Source organism: Galeopterus variegatus, unplaced genomic scaffold (genome assembly GCF_000696425.1).
Source record: "Galeopterus variegatus unplaced genomic scaffold, G_variegatus-3.0.2 Scaffold445, whole genome shotgun sequence".
Classification (NCBI taxonomy): Eukaryota; Metazoa; Chordata; class Mammalia; order Dermoptera; family Cynocephalidae; genus Galeopterus; species Galeopterus variegatus.
This window is the reverse complement of record NW_007726556.1, coordinates 568286-592287: the sequence shown is the minus strand read 5'-3', so window position 1 is coordinate 592287 and position 24002 is coordinate 568286. Positions and strand designations below refer to the sequence as shown.

The 24002-nt window shown below is 44.8% G+C and overlaps 1 protein-coding gene and 1 pseudogene across 2 annotated transcripts in view; both read left to right on the top strand.

Moving 5' to 3' along the window:
- UBE4B (ubiquitination factor E4B) overlaps positions 1 to 24002 on the top strand; it is a 126082-nt gene that overhangs the window by 15454 nt on the left and 86626 nt on the right. The gene's annotated exons all lie outside the window — the stretch shown is intronic.
- LOC103587376 lies at positions 1470 to 3103 on the top strand (annotated as a pseudogene).

Below are 24002 nucleotides of genomic sequence, written 5' to 3'. Positions count from 1 at the left end.
AGGAAAACAGTGCCTGACCTAAAAGGAAGATGTAAAGAACAAAAGGATGGAGAAAACTGGTAGGCTGAAATTATTTAAAAAAAAAAAAAAAAGACTATTTACTGTGTGTCAAGTGGACACTTTTCATTTGTTTACCAAATATTTGCCAACTGCTCTCTGGGTGTTAGGCACTGTTATAGTTGCTGGGGACGTAGCAGTGAATAAAATAGACCAAATATCTGCTTTCTTGGAGCTTCTATTTTACTGGGTAGAGATAGACTATAAGCCAATAAATAGGTACTAATCCAGGTTGCACATTATATTACCTCTATTTCTTATGACTTCTTGCAAGGTAAGTGATATTTATTATATCACCTTCTTATAAATGGGGAAATAGAGGCTCAGAGAGGTAAGCCAGCTGGAAATGGGTGCAGTGGGGATTGTGGCTAGAGCTAGCCACGGATCTCTCATTGTGGAGAAGACATGAAGATGGGACGTGGAGCAGCACTTCACTCATCTGCTGCACGTGGTCCCTGTTTCACTTTCAAGTGAAAGCGAATGCTTTTTTTTTTTTTAAAGAGATTGCTCTAATGTCAAATGTTGATGAAGAGTCTCAAATAAGCCTTTATTATTATAAGCTACTTATTATTCTCATTTGAAGTAATAATATTAATATTTTAAGTGCCATGGGCAACTTAAAAAAGTGCTTTAGGTAATTAGGCAGGCTTATGCCTTCGGTTCTTGGCCTTCACCAGCTGGCAGAGTGAAGTTCGGCATACTTAATGTTCCCCCCATTATTGATTTGATGCAAAAAGCATTGATGTTCAGTTTTGTTGCAGTTTATAAAACTCATAAATGAAAAAAAAATGTAGTCACTGCCTGGCATTAGAGGATTATAGGGCCACAACCTTTTTTTTCTCCCTAAGAAAACAGAGTTTAGGGCCGGCCCTGTGGCTCACTCAGGAGAGTGCGGCGCTGGGAGCACAGCGACGCTGGGAGCGCCGAGGCCACAGGTTCGGGTCCTATATAGGGATAGCCGTGCGCTCACTGGCTGAATGTGGTGTGGGCAACACCACACCAAGGGTTGCGATCCCCTTACCGGTCACAAAAACTAACAAACAAAAAGAAAACAGTTTACAACCTGCTTTTTTTAATTTTAATTTTTATTTTTTTTGGCGGTTGGCCAGTCTGGGGATCTGAACCCTTGACCTTGGTGTTATAACACAGCACTCTAACCAACTGAGCTAACTGGCCAGCCCTACAGCCTGTTTCTAATGAGAATAAAATCATATCTTTGTCCCGGGCCAGACTGCCAGTTTGATGTTGAGGCTGGTGTGAAGGTCTGAGTGTCCTATGGTAAACACCGCCGAGGCTGCGGCTGTAGGAGTTCAAAAGATGACTGTGTATGTTGCTAGTAATTGCTAGAACTTGGCCTTTGTAAGCATTTTGTGCTTTATTTTTGAGAGATTTATTCAACTCGAAAACTACTCATGGAGGAAAAAGATAATTTGCCTTGTCTGCGTTCCTTTTGCGTGGAAGGTAAGCATAGTTGGTGACTGAGGGCATGTGGGTAAAGAGGGGTGTTAGAGTAGAGGGAACTCCTGGCACAGAGGGACATAGGAGTGCAGGATGTAGCGTGAGCATGGTCATATCCACATCAGGACTCTTCTACTACAATTAGAAAGGGCTGGAGGAGAGTGTTTAAGTGAAAGCACTAGTTGCTTTTATTTATTTTTTTTATTTGGGGGTAAATCCTGGACATGATCATGATATCCTTTGGAGAAAAAAATATGGTAGGGAAATCAGGCTTTTTGTAACTTTTGAGTAAACGTTTTTTGAGTTGGGTGAGTAATCTGGAAAGTGAAGCAGAAAATAATTGGAAAACCGAGATTGCAGGGTGATAGTGCTGTTCTACCCTTGTCTGTCATGTTTATCCTATAAGGTTTCTCCGTTGCCCGGAGGGTTTGGTTCTTTGTTAGTGTGGGCCAAGGGAGTCTGGACCTGTTGAGCTGTTACATTTATGTGATATAACTTGTGTTGGAGAAACTGCATTCCTGAGAGCCGGGTGGCGGGGTGTGGTGAGCTGGGTCATGGGTGCCAGGGTGTGGGGAGCCGACAGTGGGGGCCGGGAGCTGGGTGGTGGACACTTGAGTACAGGGAGCTGACAGTGGGGCAGGGGAGCTGGGTGATGGGCGCTGGAGTACTGGGAGGTTAGGCACAGGGAGCCTGGAGGTGGGCTGTGGGGAGCTGGGTGTAGGTTCTGGGAGCTGGGCAGTGGGCAGAAGGACGAGGGGAGCTGGGTGGTGGGGCACGGGGTGTTAGGCAGTGGAGCACCAGGAGCTGAGCTGTGGGGACTCTAGAATCTCGGTGACTGTAGTTAGTGCTGCATCTTGAGCCCAGCTGCCGGCAGGTTGGTATTGATGTGGCATGGTGGGTAAAGGTACCTGGAGAACAGCCTCAGTGGCTGATGCAATGGCAACCCGAGCAAGGAGGAGTGGGAGGAGACTGAGTGTGTGTGCAGGCCCTGTGAGAGGCTGGCTGTGAGCTGACATCTGCTTCATCTCAGGACAGAAGGCAGCAATCCTGACCTGGACAGTGCTGGATGCCATTGATCAGATGTGGCTGCCAGTAGTGACAATGTGGCACTGCAGTGAGCAGCACTGTAGGGCGTGGGACTGGCCTCAATAGAGCAAAAACTGCTGCCAAGCACGGTGAGGCCCAGGTAAAGGTCTGGAGGCCTTCTGTGGAGCCAACCACCGGTTCCACAGCAACATCAGCTAGGGTCACAGGTGTGCAGACCTCACTGTAGATGAGCCACCCTCCTGTGGTCTGAAGGACACTATTGCCAGAGCTCTGCCCTTTTGGAATGAAAAGTTCCCCAGATCTAGGAGAGGAAGTGGGTACTGATTACAGCCCATAGTGGCAGCTTTCCTGGCGTTGCCAAGCCTCTGGAGGGTCTCTCTGATAAGGCTATTGTGGAGCTGAGCCTGCCCACTTGGATTCCCATTGTTTATGAATTAGACAAGAACTTGAAGCCCATCCAGTTCACGTGGTTCCTAGGAGACAAAGAGCCTGTGCATAAAGCCATGGAAACATGGCTCCCCAGGGTGAGGCCAAGAAGTGAAGGTGAGCAGGCCCAGCGACTGTCCCACCCTACCCTCGCTGCCCATCCTATCCTCTGCATGTGTCACACTGACCACTCCTATAGGCATCTTAGGTTGTAGGTGGGGACTGGTGGCTCTTATGTTCATTTTTTTTTTTCCCCTTTTTTTTTGTCTTTTTCGTGACCGGTAACGGGATCGCAACCCTCGGTGTCGCGCCCGTACCGTGACCGGCAACGGGATCGCAACCCTTGGTGTCACGCCCGCACCGCGCTCAAACAGTGAGCGGACCGGTCTCTATATGGGATCCGAACTCGGCGGGAGCGCCACCACGCTCCCAAGCGCCGCACTCAACCGAGTGCGCCACCGGGCCGGCCCTCCTATGTTCATTTTTACCGTTTTGTCTTCACTCCCTTCACACAGTCTAGTCAAAATGGCACCTCTGGGGCATAGATCCTCAGTCCAAACTGAGGGAAGCCTCCTCTTATCCAAGAGAGTTGAGAGGTAGTAACTTTGGGGCTTTGCTGGTGCTTATGTTCTAAGGCCCTGCTTGAGTAGGGGATAGAGAGGAAGCACGCTAAGGCATGGCCAGTGAGAAGCAGGAGAGTCTCTTTGTGTTCCCAGGAGCCAGACCTGTAGTATTCAGTAGTTAGGTTACTCTCTGGGGGGAGGGACAAGAGGGGTTCTAGTTATTCCCATGGAAGATGAGTATAAACTGCATGGTGACTTAAAAACTAACTAGTTCCTTCCTGACCCCGGAGGAGCTGGCTCCAGAAGGTTGGGATCAATCCTGAACGTTTATGTGTTGCATTTACTTTTACCAGAAACACAACACAACACAACAAAAACCCTTCCGGGGGTTCTAGTGGCTGTTAAAATAGTCCTAGATGTGGTCATCAGAAAATAAGCCATCCCTCATACTAGTGTGGGTAGGGGTTCATCCTGCTGTGTAGGATGTTTTGTTTTTAATTGCACATTACTCCTTTATTATACTGATCTGGAAAGAAGGTTTAGTATGATTATGCTCAAAGTGAATACTGGGCCCCAGTGGCAGGACCAACCAACTGTAACATGACTCAGAAATCAGACACAGCAAAAGACACATTTGAACATAATCAAGGGGCATTTCACTGCTACAAAACAGTAAGGCAGCAGAGGGATTCAGAAATACATCCTCAAGATGTATTTGTGACGGACTGGCTGAATGAATGAATGCCCTGTTCTTGGAATTCACTTATTCATTCTCCAGATACTTATTTAGTGCCTCCTGTGGTCTGTGCTCAGTTCTGAGGTGCTCAGGATACAGATGTGAACTAGATAGAAAAGTTTTGCCTCCTTGGTACCTAGCGTTATCTATGGTGTACATGCTGATCTCAGATCCCTTGCCAGTGCCTGTCTCCTGCCTGGTCTCTAGACCCAAGCTCCAGCTGCCCCCGCATGGCTGGTAGTGAGCACATGTAGTTTCTCAACCTGCCACACTTATAAACATAGCTCTGCTTTTGGGTATCTATTGGAGGGTCACTAAAAACTCACTGCAGCTCAGTGCTTATCGAGATTTCTGTTGTGAGCAAGTTTTTAGGGAAGATTGAGTGCAGGATATGCAGCCCATCTATTCCCTGAAAGGTTTTTAATCTTTTGGGGGGGTTAGGGATCTCCTTGAAAATCTTGAGAAAACTAGAGACCCTCATGGCTTTCATGGGTCCCAGGTTTTGACCCCCTGCCCCAGGTACTCTAAAATCTGTCTTCAATCAAGCCCCACCATCAAAGGTTATGCTTGGATTTCCTCATGATGGCCTTTCTGAAATTGCTTTCTCTGAATTGTGTTTTGGCATTAAGCATCTGTTGATACTGAGGAGCGTCATTGGTTACACACTGTTGCTAGACGTGTAATGTGTACTGTGTCACTCCTGCCTTTATTTTTTCTACCATCAGTTTACTTCTGTTTTAATTTCCTTATGTATCTGATTTTAACTTAATTAAGTGAAATTAAAAATGGATTTAATGTGTTTTTTGTTAATCACTTTAAATCTTTTCTAGAACAAGAAAATAGGAACGTAAACAAAATGAAACAAATGTCAGCTGCCTGTAGGGCATTTCTCTTTGGGTATTCTTACGGGGACCTCATAATCAGTAGTCTAATCATAACTCTTCTTAAAATCTCCTTCTTTTGTATTCTGAATTTTAGGGAATTTTTACCATCCATTTAGGTATCCAGGACTGAGCTATAGATTCTTCACTCTTCCTCACATTTCACATCCAAATAATGACCAAATTCTGTTGATCACACACCTTAAGTATCTCTGGGACTGTCCCTTCCACACCCCCATTGCCCAGGCTTGCTTTTGTCCCCTCTCAGTTCATTCTCCACATAGTAGCTACAGTGCTTTATTTTAAAAGTTAGATCTGATCCAGTTACTCCCTTGCCTAAATCCTTCAAATCTCTTCTTTGCCTTCATGATATTCAAACCTTCATGGTATTCAAAGCTGGTCATGAGCTTGTCCCAGCCTGTTTTCTTGCCTTGTGTCTTACCATGTCCTTACACCCTCATCGACTACTCAGCATTCCCTAAACAGTGTGTTTGCTCACAAACCTCCCCACCTCTGCCAGTGCTCCTCTGCCCCTCACCTGGCTGACTCCTACCTGTCCTGAAGAAGAAATTCAAGTCAGGTGACAGGCACAGCATAAGCATTTGTATGTTGTATTTTCAGACTCTCTCTGGATGAGTCAGTCATGGCATTAATGTACAGTTAGTATAAGTGAATTTGAATCCTGAAAACCTAATAGGGAAAAAAAGCAAAGTGATGCTCCAAGCACAAACTGCTGATAGCATCTCTGGGGAATCGAAGTATTCATAAGCACACACACGTAAGTAATAGAACAACTTATCACGCTAAAGCAAACCAAGGGGTTTATTTAAGGGTACAGTAGTCTTCTTTCTGAACCCAGGGATAGAAAGATAGCTGGGTCACAGGATGAGACTGCAAGCAAGAATCCAAATGCTGCCAGGGCTTCCTTTGTCTCCTTCATATGGTCACCCCATCACACTCTTCTTTAACTCGCCTCTTTCCCACTTCCTTGTACTCTTGACAGCCTGGCCAGTCCAACTCCATGCCTATATGTATAGCTGAATGTGTTTATGAGTGAAGAAAACACAGGCCGCGCTTGTAGGTCTAATTTTTCCCTCAACTTTTTATTCTGCAAATTTTCTTTTCTTTTTTTTTTTTTTTTTGTCTTTTTTTTGTGTCCGGCAATGGACCGCAACCCTCAGTGTCGCGGCCGTACCGGACCGGGACCGGCAACGGGATCGCAACCCTCGGTGCTGCGTCCGCCCCTCGCTCAGCCAGTGAGCGGGAACCGGTCTGTATGTGGGATCCGAACCCTTGGCGGGAGCGCCACCGCGCTCCCAAGCGGCGCACTGTAGCAGTGCGCCACCGGCCCGGCCCTATTCTGCAAATTTTCAAATCAGAAATGTTGAGGGAATGAGCTAGGTTTGTGAGTTGTTAATGTTTTGCCACATTCACTGTATCTCTCAGTATAAATGTGTGTGTGTATACGTGCATTCATACATACACACACATAGTTATTGCTTTGGCTGAACTGTTTGAAAGGGTGGAGAACCATAAAGCAGAGATGGGAAACAGGTGAGAAGAGAAGGCCTCATCGAGAAGGTAACATTTGAGCAAGACCTGAAGGATGGGAGGGAGGGTGTAGAGCGGTAAGGTGGGCAGAACATGCCAGAGCAGAAGAGGCAGTGGCTCAGGGAGAGAGACCACTAATGCCAGGTGTTGGGGAGGGGGGCAACTCTGCCGCCCTAGCTGTGTCACTGTTCCCATGCTCCCTGTCCTTTGCTGGGGGAAGAATATATTTCCCCACCCAACTCGTGGTAGTTTGGGCCGCGTGGCATGTTTCAGCCAGTGACATGTGAACAGAAATAAACATGTCGCTTCTGGGCCGGCACAGAGTCTGCTGCACCTCTTGCCCTTTGCCCAGGTCATTAGCAGTGTTCCTGATAGAGGCCACTGTCACCCTGGGTCTTGGAGTGAAAATGATACAGAGCAGAGCTGTATTTTCATCTGAATGTTTTCAGGTCTTATCGACATAGTGGGAAATAATGGTTTTCATTCTTTCATCATAAAGTGTGTGAAAGAAGATGATAAAAAGTAGAAATTTATTATGTGTCATTACTATTTGCCTTATGTATAATTTGCATTAATAATATCCATCATAATGTAAATATACATCCTTTTAAAATAAGTGGAATCACTGTGTTCCCTTTTGCAACCTGCTTTTTCAATTCAGTTTTTTAAAAAAAAAAACTCTGGTAAAAAATATATAACATAAAAATAGGCCTCATTTTAAAAGCAGGAGACATTGATGTGAATATAATATACATTGTTTTCTTTAAAAGCTATGGCATTCTTTTTTTTTTTTCTCCTTTTTGTCTTTTTTCGTGACCGGTAACGGGATCGCAACCCTCGGTGTCGTGCCTGCACTGCGCTCAACCAGTGAGCAGACCAGTATCGCGCTCCCAAGTGCCACACTCTACCAAGGGCGCCACTGGGCCGGCCCAAAAGCTATGGCATTCTAAGCACCCTCTGTATGTATGTGTGTGTAGTTTAGTATCGCGCTCCCAAGTGCCACACTCTACCAAGGGCGCCACTGGGCCGGCCCAAAAGCTATGGCATTCTAAGCACCCTCTGTATGTATGTGTGTGTAGTTTCCCTGTGAGGCGATGACACTTTCCCCAGACTGAGTTGCAGTCTCCTCCTCTGTGTCTTCTCTGCTGTTATCATAACTGTACACACCTTATTCTACATGGTAACTGTAGATTTTCTTCTGTCCTTCCCCAGTGGATCTGGAAATCTTTGAGGATTATGACTTGAGTGTTGTTTTATCTTTAGTGTATGCTACAGTGCCTGGTGCATAGTGGACACTTAAATATCCCAACAAAGGACTGAATTTTCTTGGCAAGATTATGTTTATAAAATGTCACTTTTTTCTCTATTTTGTTTGCTGGCACTCTATACTTTGAACCAGCAAATGGAAATATTCTCTATTTTAATATACACACTTATCAGAGTTTACTAATATTCAAATGTTAATTAGAGGATGAATGCAATATCTGGAATACTAAGATTCTATACATAAGTTCTTTTATTCAACTTATAATTGATAAGCCCCATGTCGTCAGAGGAGTAAAAGCTGCTTCTATCTGCAAGCCACTGCAACTTTAGAAGGGATTTTCTGCTATAAAGATCAGTGGTATGTGGTAAAGAGCGTACACTCTGGAGTTATGTGATCTAGGTTCAAGTCCACTTTTACTTTTTAGCCGTGTGACCGTGAGCTAGTCACTTAACCTCTAAGTTCAGTTTTCTCACCAGTAAAATGGGAAAATAAATGTACTGATCTTTTTGGGTTATTAACTAAGTTTGTGTATGTAAAACCCTTAGAACAGCATCTGGCACATGGTAAGTGCTGGGTGAGTGTTAATCATATTATTATAAATTATCCTCTTTTTTGGTGGGGGGCAGCTGCCAGGTATGGTGTATTATTCTTTTTTCTTAGGGTTTCCAGTAGCTTCCAGAAGTAGTCAGTGACAGCATAACCTAGAAAACTCTATTACCCGCATGTGGAATCATTTTCCTCTTTGCAGGAGAGGAGGTTATAAGATTGTTTTGAGATCTATAAGGAGATGTTTACTTGTGTTTGATTGAAATCTTTGAAGGAGAGTCTGAGTCACTTTTGCTATAATGTGGAGATTGAAAGAAAAAGTATTTTCCCATATTTTTTGCCTTATAGATATATGCTGACAGTGGCTTTAATGTAGTCTTTAAAAAGGGGGAGGGATTTAAATCACAAGATTTTTGAGCTTTTGAGTTAAAATTAATTAATTAATTAATTAATTAATTAATTAATTAATTAATTTTTTTTTTTTGGTCTTTTTTTGTCTTTTTTCCTGGTCCGGCAACGGATCGCAACCCTCAGTGTTGCCCCCGCACCGGACCGGGGACCGGCAACGGGATCGCAAGCCTCGGTGTTGCTCCCGCGCCTCGCTCAGCCAGTGAGCGGGAACCGGTCTGTATATGGGATCCGAACCCTCGGACGGGAGCGCCGCTGCGCTTCCCAAGCGGCGCACTATCCAGTGCGCCACCGGGCCGGCCTTATGTTTTATTTTTTATTTTTTTGTGACCAGTAAGGGGATTGCAACCCTTGGCTTGGTGTTGCCCGCACCGCGCTCAGCCAGTGAGCGCACTGGCCAGCCCTGTATAGGATCCGAACCTGCGGCTTTGGCACTCCCGGTGCCACACTCTCCCGAGTGAGCCACGGGGTCGGCCCTAGTTAAAATTAATTTAAAATTGTGAATTTTTTTAAGGAAACTGATGAATTTTAGATCATAGAACTGCGATGTTCGGATTTGAATGCATTTATTTTGAGATATATTGTTGGGCTTAGATATAAGCATATTTTGCAATTGTCATAATACTTTATAAAGATATGGCCAGCTATTAAAAAATAAGTAAAATCAATAATAAAAACAGGAGATATCTCTAGAAGGAGACCGCCCCAAAGAGTATTTGCAAATGTTTTTCTTTATGTTGGAATTGACTTTCTTTTTTTTTTTTTTTAAAAGATGACCAGTAAGGGGATCTCAACCCTTGGCTTGGTGTTGTCAGCACCACGCTCAGCCAGTGAGCAAACCGGCCATCCCTGTATAGGATCCGAACCCATGGCCTTGGTGTTATCAGCACCGCACTCTACCGAGTGAGCCACGGGCCGGCCCTGACTTCCTTTTTTTAAAGTAGAAAAGTAAGGTACTTCCATAGAATGACTATATACTAAATTTGAAACAATATTTTATGGATTTTTTCCTCCCCACAAACTGCTAAAAATAAGAGGAACAGTTTGGCCCATCCTATCTGAACTTCTGTCAGAAACCACCGTGATAGCCCTTGTTCTGAATCTGTGTTTAGTTGATCAGGAACATGAAGGTAGGAAATACTACGTGAGGGTAGAACAATTTAGGGGAAAGCCCTGTTTTAATGTCATTTGTGAAATAATAACTGAAACAGACAAGAAAAACTCTAGGAATGAGGTTTCATATCAGTATATTTGGGCTTGAGTTGTGGTTTAGGACGTAAGTAGAGGAGTTGGAAGTTCCTTTTTTATGCTTTTGACTTTTTTCTCTGTGACATATGGGAAAACAAAAAATTTTTAAAGGACTTTTGTTTAACTTCGAGGAGATTATACCAATGCTGTATCCTTAATAAAGTAAGTAAAGAGAAAAATGTTTAATAATATTTTGGTGTGTTGGGACTATTTTTAGTGTGTATCTCATATGTTCTGTTTGTAATAAAAATGAGGTGGTATCTCTTAATAGTCAAATTAATTAGATAAGCATTTATATCTATAATTTCACAAAGCCATTCTCTTGAGAATCTCCTGTTTAGATATTTCTAGGGCTTCAGATTGCTTAACCAGCTCAAAGCTACCACCATTGTAGAAGGTGGTCAGTTCACTGAAGGGCATTGTCTTCTACTGAGAGCTGCTGTGGGCAACCTGGAGCACTGCCCCATTCATGGCCATTTCTTCTCTTTCCAGTGGATATTTAAGATCTATTGTATCTTAAAGGACAGGTTCTTCTAGTCATCTCCTACCAGTTCATGTCATATATTGACCTGCCTCTGTCCTCTCACTCCTCCCTGCTTAATAGTCCACGGTGTATTTCACAAAGTCTTGATTCTTCAATCTTTTGTGTGTGTGTGTGTGTGTGTGTATGTGTGTGTGTGTGTGTGTGTGGAGTGGCTGGGATGAAGATTGGAGAATACCAACTCAGAGGAAACCTTTCTTCTTGGAAAACTTCCTTCCTTTAGGGCCGTATTGCAGTGAGTCAGTGAGTCAGGACACTATTCTCTGTTTATTTCAGGGAGTAGCACATTTGAATTTAATATCTCAGGCTGAACTTGGCATCCAGGTTTAAGGTGACTTCATATTTTTTCCAAGAACAGTGGTGTGCTCTTTCAGAGGTAATGATAATTTTAACTAATAGTCAATTTTATGTGTAGTGCATTTTTGTAATATTTTTCATTTATTCTCTCATATATTCAGCAAATGTTTAGAGAGTACCTTCTATGTACCAGGCACTGTTCTAGGCACTGGTGATACATCAGAGAAAAAAACTTGCCCTTAAGAAACTTAGAATAGGGGAGATGGTGACTAAGTAATACACAGATATATCACATACGTAGGAAGGATAATAAGAGCCGTGGAGAAAAATAAAGTAGGGAAGGGGGCAAAGGTGGTGGCTTTCTCACGACTCTGTGAGGAAGGTACTCTTTATCTCCGTTGTACAGATGCAGAAACTGAAGCACAGAGAGGTTAAGTGACCTCTCCTGAGCCTACAGAGGGTAGTCAGTAGTAAAGGTTGAATTTGAATTTGAAATCAAGTATGAGCTCCTAGCTTTAGCCTATAAGGTAATGAAACTCAGAACTTCAAGCAAATGCCAAATGCCGGTTCCTGTGAAAATTTAAAATCTCTCTTCACCAGACTTTCTGTTGTATTGGAATATATGCACCAACACATTAAAAAAATTAAAATACTGCCTTCTTAATTTCAGTATCTGCAGTTAATACAGTGTCTGTGTAAGATATTTTAGTTTAATTTGTACTAAATAAACAAAAAATAATAGAATCCTTATAAAGATGGTGGCATTTCCAGTGGGCTTTAAAGGATAGGTAGGATTAGTTTTTAAAAATTATATCCTGTTCAAAACATACAAAAAACTATATTTAACATAAAGGTTATGAAAAATAAGGTGAATACCTATGAACTCATTATCCATAGTTGTAAGAGTACAATCCAATGAATTTTCACAAAGTGGGCACACCTATGAAACTAGCATCCAGTTAAAAAAAAAAAAAAGACCATTACCAGTCCCCTAGAAACTCCCTCGTGCCTCTCCAGGTCTTCTTCCTGGTACCTCCACCCCTTCTGACCATTATCCTAACTAATGTTTTAGGTTAGTTTTTTCTTGTTTTTAAACTTGAAATGAGTTAAAAAGTTTGGACTGGGTCAAGATGGCTGAATAGACGGTCCCCAGCATCACTCTCTCCCATAAATCAACAAATTTACAACTATAAAAATGTAACATCAGCCAAGCTGGGGCCGCTGGAGCTCAGGGGAAGAGGAGGAGAGACCTGTGGAGTTCATGAAGGCAGGAGAAACCACGAAGAGAGAAAGAAACTGCTCTCAGCGTTTTGGGCTGCAGCCACTTTAATGCTGGAGCACATGGAGCAGGAGCCAGCAGAAGCCGCAGCTGTGCCCTTTATTTATTTATTTTTATTAAAAGATGACTGGTAAGGGGATCTTAACCCTTGACTTGGTGTTGTCAGCACCATGCTCTCCCAAGTGAGCCACGGGCCGACCCAGCTGTGCCCTTTAGATGGAGTTACTTGGAGGCGGCAAGGGGGAAGAGTACTTTGATGGCCCCCAAGACAGTATGACCACTAACAGGGTTCCTGTGGACCCACTCAGGAGCGAGGAGCCAGAACAGCTGAAAAAGGGGAGCCACTCAGAGGCCGGTGAGTCATCACAAGGGACTGGCGCACGGCCTGTCCCATGGGAAGTGTTTGCAGCATGGGCGGTGGGGAAGACAGGCCCACCGGGAGAACACTGGGACACAGCAAGGACAGCTGATCTGCCCCCCAATCAGCACAGGACCACTCAAAGGAGACTGGTCAGGAATGCAGAGTTGCATGGGGTGCAGTTCAATGAAAAAACTGAGGCCCAGATCAGAGTTCCTACACAACCCAGGTGCACCGAGTATCTGGAGCGCCGGAAGTACCTATAAGGTCAACCATTGAACCCTGAGCTGCACAAAAAGCCTTCCCTAGGGAAACAGCAGCAAAGCAGCAATTTAAACAAACACACAGCTCAAGTACTGGTTCCCACAGGAAGTTCGCCTGTTTTGGAAGTAAGCAAAGGACAAAAAATATTCACACCATGAATGCCTTGGGTCCCACCAGGGGACATGAGGCATGGAGCCAGGGGCAGGACCCCTGCTCACAACCACTCACACCACCAGTACCTTTGAGCCCTACCCAGGAACCCGAGGATTGGAGCCAAGGACCAGACCCCACTCCTACATACAGGTACACCACCAATGCCTAGCAGTCCACCTGGGGACCCGGGGCTAGCAGCCAGGGACTGGACCCTCTTCCCACAACTAGGCATACCACGCCAGCACCTTGGGGCCCACCCAGGGACCCAAGGCATGGAGAATAGGACCAGACCCCCCTCCCCCAACCAGGCACCCTGTGCCAGCGCCTTAGGGACCGCCAGGGGGCCCAGGGCATGGAGAAGGGGACCGGACCCCTGTCCCACAACCAGACACACTATGACAGCACTTTGGGGCCTGGCCTGCCCTGGGACTTGGGGCATGGAGAAGGGGACCGGATCCCCCTCCTACCACCAGGCACACCGTACCAGTGCCTTGGGGCCTGCCGTGGACCCGAGGCATGGAGAAGGGGACCGGACCCTCCTCCCACAACCAGGCACACCGTGCCAGCACCTTGGGGCCTGCTCTGGGACTGGGGCATGGAGAAGGGGACCGGATCCCCCTCCTACCACTAGGCACACTGCACCAGTGCCTTGGGGCCTGCCATGGACCCGAGGCATGGAGAAGGAGACCGAAACCCCCTCCCATAACTAGGCATACTGCACCAGTGCCTCAGGGCATGCCTAGGGACCCAGGGTAAGGAGCTGGGGACTGGACCCCCCTCCTACAACCAGGCACACCGTGCCAGCACCTCTGGACCCACTTGGGGACCTGGGGCATGGAACCGGGGATTGGACACTCTCCACAATTAGGCACACTGCCAGCACCATGGAGCAGGCCAAAGACATCTCCTCCATGTGGGTGGCCCACCACAGCCACCATGATAACCATGGCTGCCGTGAAGGCAGCTAGATGCCACAACCACCGTGCAGATGGTCCAGCCACTGGAGTGAGTTGACACAAGGAGAGTCACCAGCAGAGATAAAGAAAGGAGGAGGATGTCTGTCTCCACAGAGCCCATTTCATAGTGACGGAAGAGACATCTGCTCTATGATAGTATTGGGGGACCTGATCACATCTCTCAGCATTAGACAGATCATTTGGGCAGCAAATCAACAGAGTAACCATTATTCTTTCAGAGGGAGAGAAGAAATCTAGGGTGATTAGAGGGGGGAGGGGGTGTGGAAGGGGGATGGGGCAGGATTGGACAAAGGGCATAAAGAATAATTCCAATTTGTAACAGTATATATGCTGGTAATATTGATTTGATCAACATGTCTCAATGTTGAACCCCCAAAATAGGTATAATCAATTTTGATTCAAAAAAAATTTTTTTTAAACCAGGAAAAAAAATTTTTTTAAATAGAAAAATAAACTTGATGTGAATAGCATCATGCAGTCATATTTTTTTACATTTGGCTTCTTTTGCTCAGTATTGTTTGTGAGAACCGTCCATGTTGTTGCATGTCGATTCTGGTATAGGAATATACTACAATTAACTTATCTTTACCCATAGTTCTTGAAAGCACTTTTACATATACCATCCCATTTAGTTATAACAAGTCCTTGGGAAAGCTATTTAGGGATAAGTTTTTTATCCCTATTTCCTGGCTGTGGAAAGGTTGACTACAAAGGGTTTAAGTGTGTTACCCAGCATCACCACAAGCACAACTAATCTGTGGTGGTGCCGGCATCTAGGTTTCCTGGCTAATCCTGGGTTCATTCCACTCTGCTAGACCCCGTTTCTTATCACATCTTATCACTAGGATGGCTCTGCAGTCCATCCTTCACTCCATACATGTCCTTACATATCTGCATCATCATCGGGGTGGGTTCCATGGTCTGTCATCATAATCACTCTTTTGCAGCCACCCTCAACTCCCTTGTCCCTCTCCCTCTAACCTATTTGCCTGGCTAAACCCCAGCTGGGGTTAAATCCAGCTTTCTGCATACTCTGCATCTGTGAAGCTTTGTGGCTAGAGATAAACACACAACCACGTTGATTGGTCTTGTTGGTTTCATGTTGAGTTCGTGGCACCAGTCTCAAGTGGCTTGCTTAGTGCTGCCCAGCGGTTCTGCCTTATTTCCTTATTACGTTCAATCTGTCACTCTTCTAGATGAGTACTTTATACCTTCTCTTCTCTCTCTAATCCCTAACTCCTCTTTCCACACTCATCTCTTAGCTGATGACCTTGCTTCTTATTTCACCAAGAAAATAATGACAATCAGAGGAAAAGTTCTTCAAGCCTCCGCCATGCATCTAGTCACCTCCTCACTTCTACACCTGTATTCTCTGCCTTCTTTCCTGATGTTGTGAATGAACTTTATCTGCATGTTTAATAAATATGTGTCAAGAAGAATTTTAGTTGCCACCCCTCACCTCATTCTTCTTGTCTTCATCTGGTAAACTAACCTGTTTAGTTGTGAGGCCCAAGACTTTGGTGCTCAACTTTGCCTCCTCCAGTTCTGTCCCACTCTTTATCCAGTCTGTGAGCAAATCCTGTGAGCTTGAGCTCTACTTTCAAAATATATCCCAAATTGACCACTTAAGTGCAATTTTCACAGCTACCCACTGTAGTCATCGTCCGTCCTCCCCCAGATCATTGCAGCAGCCTCCTAAGTAATCTCCCTGCCTACTTCCTTTGTCCTCTACATTTTATTCTCCATAGAAGCCAGAATTTTAATTTTAAAATACAATCAAATAATGTCATTTTTCCAGTCAAAACCTGTGGTTTCCCAGAGCCAATGCTCTCACCACGGTCCCTGAGGCCCATGCGGTGTGGCCCCCTCTCGCCTCTGACGTTGTCACTGCTCTTTTTCCTCTTGCTCATCTGCTCCAGCCGCACTGCTCTTGCTGACCTTGAGCTTGCCAGACACACCCCTCCACACGCCCCCCATACCCACATGGCTTGCTGCTCTCTCCCGTCAGGTGTTTTCAGATGCCCCTTTTCCAGAAAGGCTTTTCCATCCACATCGTATGGAAATTGTGGCGCCTCCCCCCAGCTTGCCCTTCTGTCCTTTCCCTGCTTTATTTTTCTCAACAGCGCTCATGACTACCTGGTGTCATTTCTGTTAATTTGGCTATTGTCCTTTGGGCCTCCACTAGAATGTAGCTCCATGAGAGCAGCAATTGTTTATGTGGTACTTGATGAATGTTTGTTGAATGAATGAACATCTGAAGAGTCATCCAAAACAGTCTGGTCTTTGAATATTCAGTTAAACATTTCTCATGTGTGGCTTCAACTTCTTCCCCCACTCCATTATTAACTTCTCCCATTGACCAATATGTGCAGAGCTGTTATGTGCTTGGCAGTATATGCTCAGTGCTGCACTTTCTTGTACGTTTTCTTGGTTACTAAATGGAGAAGAAGATAGACATGATTTTCTCATAGAGCTTTCATTCTACTGGGGAAACAGATAGTAGGACAGTAAGAAAGATATGGATAAGATATTTACAGACCATGAAAAGTACTTGAAGGATGGGAATAGAGGGTCATAACATCAAATGTGTGTAGAGTGGGGGGGCTGTGCTAGATATGGTGTAGAGGGAAGCCCTCCAGGAGGAGGTGACATTTAAGCTAAGAACAGAAGGAAGAGAAAGAACTGGCTATGCCAAGAATTAGAGAAAGAACTCCTAGGCGAAAGGATTTGCAAGTGGCCAGAGGTAAGAGAGTTTAAGATGTTCTAGGAACTGTCAGAGGGCCAGTGTGGCTGTCTCCTGGCATGGAGCATGATGAGCCTGGAGAGACAGCCAATGGCTCTAGGCCATGGCCAGGACTTGGATTTTATTCCAAGTGCAATGGGAAGCCATTGAAGGGCTTAAGCAGGGGACAGGAATTTGTGTTTTTATTTATTTGTTTGTTTTTGGTGGCTGGCCAGTATGGGGAACTGAAATGATTTGTGCTTTTAAAGAATTATTGTGATTGTTTTGTGGAGAATGGATTGTAAAGGATTTTACTCAACACTTAGATTTTAAAAATTGTGTATTCTTGATTTTGCATAAATGAAAATGAAAATATCAACAAAATGAGTTGGTTTTGGTATTCCTACAATTTATTAATATTCAGAGCCTGACTCTTCTGACGGACTTTGCTTTGGGAGTTGTCGATGGCCAGGCTTCTTCCCTCAGTGTCATCAAGAGTGTTGGTGATGCAGCACCTTTAATTTTTTTTTTTTTTTTTTTTTTAAAGATGACCGGTAAGGGGATCTTAACCCTTGACTTGGTGTTGTCAGCACCACGCTCACCCAGTGAGCTAACCGGCCATCCCTATATGGGATCCGAACCCATGGCCTTGGTGTTATCAGCTCCGCACTCTCCCGAGTGAGCCACAGGCTGGCCCCTAAGCACCTTTAAAAAGAAGTCCACAAAAGAACTAAGCCATTGGTGGTGGTCTCTCATGCTGGCTACTTTGATTTTGGGACTGTTGCTAGCCACACCTGATTGGCCACTTCCCTCTTCCCCTCTGCACCTTAGTTGGTTTTCGGGGAGTAGTTCGTCTTCCTGTTTTCTCCAAAGTTTTCTTCCGAGCCACTGATACCTGCTGTGGAAGTTTCTTACTAGACTTTGTAAGTTCTCTCTAGCTGACAGTGATTATGAGAGACCATCAATCATAAATTTGGCTGTAAGATATGTGTAGATTTCAGAGATACTCAAATGTTGAAAAAATTATTGTATTGTTTTTTTCCTTTGGTCAGAGGGAGAAGACACAGAAATAAAGTTTGAGCGTCTCCTCCCTGACAAAGAAAACGGGAAGTTTGTGTGTTGTGAAGAGCCACGGCCCTCAATTTGAATACAGTTATCCATGACAACCAATTAGGATGTAATCCTTTGAGTCTAAAATTATTTTTACAAAAGAAAACATTGCCTTTGAGTCTAGAATTTTTCCAAGGGACTTTTTGCAGACAACTTGCACTTTCTTATATAGTTTTTTGGTTACTAAATGCAGAACATAAAGTTATGAATGTCAGTGTTCACATAAGCAGGTACCTGCTTGTCAATATTCAGACAAGCAGATAGGGTAAGATTTTATTCTTTTAATATTTCAGCCTGAAACTCTTATTTCACAAGTTCCTTTTTTTTTTTTTCCCCCAAAAATGTACTGTAATATGTTTCTTCTCAATGGCTTTATGGTTTACATGGTAGTTTTCTGGAGCCTTCTCCCCACTTACCTCTCCAGAGTTCCTTTGATTAAAACCTATTAAGGAAGGTGGCTTTAGCAACAGTGTTAGAACTGAGTCAAAAATCTAAAACTTTTGGGCCGGCCCGGTGCGGGCGCAACACCGAGGGTTGAGATCCCGTTGCCAGTCAGGAAAAAAGACAAAAAAAGGAAAGAAAAAAAAAAATCTGAAACTTTTTTATTTTGAAAAATTGTGATAAAATACTCAATATAAAATTTACTACCTTAACCATTTTTAAGTGTACAGTTCAGTGGCATTAAGTACATTCATATTGTTGTGCTACCGTCTCCTGAATTCTTTTCATCTTGCAAAACTGAAACTTATTAAACAATAACTCTCCATTCCTCCCTCTTCCCCTAGCCCCTGGCAAACCGTGTTCTACTTTTTGTCTATGATTTTGACTATTCTAGGTACCTCATAAAGTATTTGTCCCTTTGTGCCTGGCTTATTTTACTTAGCGTGATATCCTCAAGGTTCATCCATGTTATATGTCAGAATTTTCTTTTTTAAGGTTGAAGAATATACCATTGTAAGTCTGTGTCACCATTTGTTTATCCATTCCTCCATCGATGGACACTTGGGTTGCTTCCACCTTTTGGCTTTTGCAAATAATGCTGATATAAACATAGGTATAAAAATGTCTCTGAATTCCTGCTTTTAATTCTTTTGGGTACATACTGAAGTAGAATTGCTAGATCATGTGGTGATTCTATTTTTAATTTTTTGAAGAACCTTCATACTGTTTTCCATAGTAGCTGCACCATTGTACATTCCTACTAGCAATGCACAAGGCTTCCAGTTTCTCCACATCTTCACAAACACTTGTTAGTTTCTGTTTTTCTTTTCATTTTGGTAGTAGCCATCTTAATGGATGTGAGGTAGTATCTCGTGGTTTTGATTTGCATTTCAGAAATCTAAAACCTTGAAAGTGTTTTAAGAAAGAAATATGGGGCTGGCCCGTGGCTCACTTGGGAGAGTGTGGTGCTGATAGCGCCAAGGCCACGGGTTCGGATCCCATATAGGGATGGCTGGTTCGCTCACTGGGTGAGCGTGGTGCTGACACCAAGTCAAGGGTTAAGATCCCCTTACCGGTCATCTTTAAAAAAAAAAAAGAAAGAAAGAAAGAAATATGAACCTCTGCTTTACCAGGCCAGAGTGGAGATGGATAGGTCCATTAGGAAGCTTTTGCAGAGGCCCTGATGAGAGAGGGTGGTGGCTTGGGCAGGGTGGTGGCAGAGGGGCAGAGAAAAGAGGGTGGACCCAGGCAGAAGTAACAGGACATAGTGATAAATTGGTTTTGCTGAGGAGATGAGGGGACAGGAGGGAAGGAGTTAACTTGGATCCTGGTCTCTGGCTGGAACGAGGGTGAGGATGGGCATTTCTGGTCCACTTCTCCCTGCTCTGTATCCTCAGTTCAGTGTTCATGAGAGAAATACTTCTTTAGTTTCTTTCAGTGACTTTTTTTCATCCCAATCCACATTCCCACTTGGGTGATTTGTGATGACCTTTGTTTTCCCTTCTCTGTTCAGTTCAGGTCAGCAAGGACTGAGTGCCTGTTGGGACCAGGTGCTGTGCTGGGCTTTAGGGAGACGGCAATGGGAGAGGCAGAGGCAGCCTGGTGGAGTGAGGTCCCGGGACTCCTTCACAGCCGTGTGAAATACTAAAGATCCCAAACAGCTTTTGTGTGGATGGGTTATATCTTTTGATCTTTACCATATTCGAAATGGAAACTGAGAAGTTAAAGAAATATTTATTAATTTTTTTTAAAATAAAAAGCATTGTATATTCACATAAATAACATATTTTAATGGAAATAACTTCATTTTCCAAAACAAATAGATTTAGTGAGAAGAGTGACATTGTTTTTATTTTTGCAAATCTTTTTTTTTTAAATAATAAAAATTTTATTTTATTTATTGAATCAAAATCGATTATACATATTTTGGGGGTTGAACATGGAGATATGTTGATTAAATCAATATTAACTAGCATATATATTGTTACAAATCATAATTATTCTTTATGCCCCTTGTCCAATTTCTCCTTCCCCCATTCCCTCCCCCTCCCCCCTCAAATTACCCTAGATTTCTTCTCTCCTTCTGAAAGAATAATGGTTACTCTGTTAACTTGTCGCCTAGATGATCTGTCCAATGCCGAGAGATGTGATCAGGTCCCCCAATATTATCATAGAGCAGATGCTTTTTCACTCTGAAATGGGTTTTATGGAAAGAGACATCCTCTTCTTTTCTTTGTCTCTGCTGATGACTCTTCTTGTGTGAATGCACTCCCGTGGTTGGCGGACCATTCGTGTGGTGGCTGTGGCATCTAGCTGCTTTAGCAGCAGCCATGGTTATTGTGGTGGCTGTGGTGGGCCACTCACGTGGAGGTGCTGTTTTTGGCACGCTCCTTGGCACTGGCGGTATGCCTGGTTGTGGTGTGTTTGGTCCCCTTCTCCATGCCTCTGGTCCCTCGGCAGGCCCCAAGGCACTGGCGCCATGTGCCTCGTTGCGGGAGAGGGGTCCAGTCCCCTTCTCCATGTCCTGGGTCCCTGGACAGGGCCCAAGTTGCTGGCGCAGTGTGCCTGGTTGTGGGAGAGAGGACCATTCCCCTTCTCCTTGCCCCAGGTCCCTGGGTGGGCTCCGAGGTGCTGGCATGATGTGCCTGGTTGTTGGAGGGGGGTCCAGTCCCTTTCTCCATGCCTTGGGTCCCTGTGCGGGCACTGAAGCTCTGGCGCGGTGTGCCTGGTTGTGGGAGAGAGGACCATTCCCTTTCTCCTTGCTCCAGGTCCCAGAGTGGGCTCTGAGGTGCTGGCATGTTGTGCCTGGTTGTGGGAGGGTGGTCTGGTCCCCAACTCCATACCCTGGGTCCCTGGGTGAGCTCCAAGGTGCTGGCTCAGTGTGCCTGGTTGTGGGAGAGAAGTCAGGTCCCCTTCTCCTTGCCTCGGGTCCCTGGGCAGGCCCCTAGGTGCTGGCATGGTGTGCCTGGTTGTGGAAGGGTTGTCCAGTCCCCTTCTCCATGCTTCAGTTCCCCAGGCTGCCCCCGAGGCACTGGTGCAGTTTGCCTGGAAGTAGGAGTGGGGTCCGGTCCCCAGATCCAAGCCTCCAGTTCCCAGGCAGGCCCCAAGGTGCTGGTGGTGTGCCTGGGCTGGAACTAATTTTTTGTCCTTTGCTTCTAACATGGGGGAACTTCCTGTGGGAACTAGTACTTGAGCTGTGTGGTTGTTTAAATTACTACTTTGCTGCTGTTTCCCCAGGGAATGCTTTTTGTGCAGCTCAGGGTTTAATGGTTGAGCTTAGAGGTACTTCTGGCTCTCCAGAGACCTGGTGGATATTTGTTCTGTATAATCTCTGATCTGGGCCTGAGTTTTTTCAGCAAATTGCACCCCATGCAATTCTGCATTCCTGACTAGTCTCCTTTGAGTGGTCCTGTGCTGATTGGGGGGCAGATCAGCTGTCCTTGCTGTGTCCCAGTGTTCCCCTGGTGGGCACGTCTCCCCCACCGCTCGTGCTACCAACACTTCCCATGGGATGGGCCCTGCGCCCGTCTCTTGCGATGACTCACCAGCCTCTGAGTGGCTCCCTTTTTTCAGTTCTGGCTCCTCTCTCCTGTGTGGGTCCATGTGAACCCTATTAGTGGTCTTGCTATCCCGGGGGCCATCAAGGCCCTCTTCTCCCTTGCTGCCTCCAAGTTAACTAACTCCATCTGAAGGGCACAGCTGAGGCTCCTGCTGCCTCCTGCTCCATGTGCTCAGCAGCTTGAGCCTTAAAGCAGCCACGGCCCGAAAAGCTCAGAGCAGCTTTTTCTTTCTCTCATCGTAGTTTCTCTGTCCTTCATGAACTCCGTAGGTCTCTCCTCCTCTTCCCCTGAGCTCCAGCGGCCCCAGCTTGGCTGATGTTACATTTTTATAGTTGTAAATTTGGTTGATTTGTGGGAGAGAGTGATGCTGCGGAATGTCTATTCTGCCATCTTGATTGGATTTTGAAAATCCTTTTAATAGCAATTTTTTTCTTTTGCAAATCTTGTTAATGTCTGAGTTAATAGAAAACAGCTGGATTCTCATATTAACTTCTGTATTAAATCTTTTGCAAAATCACGTGTCCAGTATCCTCTGGAAAACTCCACTGGACACTTGTGAAAGAATGAGAATGAAAAGGGCATATGTCTTAGGGGGTTGAATCTGTTTGGGGATCTTTGAGCCTGCTGGATCTGAAGGTCCATGTCTCTCCCTATACCTGGGAAGTTTTCCGTTATTATTTTGTTGAATAGTTTTTCAATGCCTTTTCCTTTCTCCTTCCCTTCTGAAACACCCATGATTCAAATGTTTGTGCGCTTAAGGTTGTTTGCTAGCTCTCTTAGATTTTCTTCATTTTTTAAGTTCTTTTTTTGTCTGCCTGAGTTATTTTAAAAAGACTGTCTTCAAGATCAGAAATGCTTTCTTCTGCTTGTTCTAGCCTGCTGCTTAAGTTCTTGGTTGTGTTTTTTATTTAATTGAATGAATCTTTCAGTTCTGTGAGTTCTGCTAAACTCTTTTTAAAGGTATTAATGTCTTTGTAAATTTCCTCCTTCATATCCTGGATTTTTTTCCTCATTTCATTATGTTGTCTGAGTCTTATTGTATCTCAGTGAGTTTCTTTAAGGTTGTTGCTTGGAATTCCTTTTTAGTCATTTCAAGGGTTTCCTGCTCTATAGAGTCTGGTATTTGAGAATTACTCTATTCTTTTGGTGGTGTCATTTTTTGTTGGGTTTTTGTATTTCTAGTATCTCCATGTTCATGTCTGGTCATCTGGTAGAGTAGTTTCTTCTTCTGTTACTTTAGAACGGGCTTTGAGGAAAGACGTCCTCTTCCTTTTGCAGTCTCCACTGGTGACTCTCCTTGTGTCAGTGCAGTCAAGTGGCTGGTAGGCTGCCTGCATGGTGGCTGTGGCTGCTAGTGTCCCGGTGAGCTGCTTTTGTGACAGACATGGCTGTGGCGATGACTGTTGGGCCACCCACATGGAAGTGGTGTTTTCGGCGTGCTCCTGCCTGCTGCTGGGTGGTGGGGGCTGCCCTCTGCTCCTGTCTGCTCACATTAGTGTGTTTAATTGTAGGCTGGCCAGTTAGCTCAGTTGGTTAGAGCATGGTGTTGTAACACCAAGGTCAAGGGTTCAGATCCCCTTATCAGCTAGCTGCCAGAAAAGAAAGAAACTCATGGTCTACTGGGCTGGCCAGTTAGCTCAGTTGGTTAGAGCATGGTGTTGTAACACCAAGGTCAAGGGTTCAGATCCCCTTATCAGCTAGCTGCCAGAAAAGAAAGAAACTCATGGTCTACTGGGCTGGCCAGTTAGCTCAGTTGGTTAGAGCACAGTGTAGTGGCAACAAAGTCAAGAGTTCTGATTCCTGTACTGGTCAGCTGCCAAAAACAAATGAAAAGTGTAGTATGCTTATTATAGATTCAAGGAGGTGTGATAAACGGAGATGATAAAGTGATTAAGATAATGGTTTTTATTTTTTTTTATTTTTATTTTTTTTTCCTTTTTTTGTCTTTTTTCGTGTCCGGCAACGGATCGCAACCCTCAGTGTCACGCCCGTACCGGATCGGGACCAGCAATGGGATCGCAACCCTTGGTGCTGCGCCCGCACCTCGCTCAGCCAGTGAGCGGGAACCGGTCTGTATGTGGGATCCGAACCCTCGGCGGGAGCGCCGCCGCG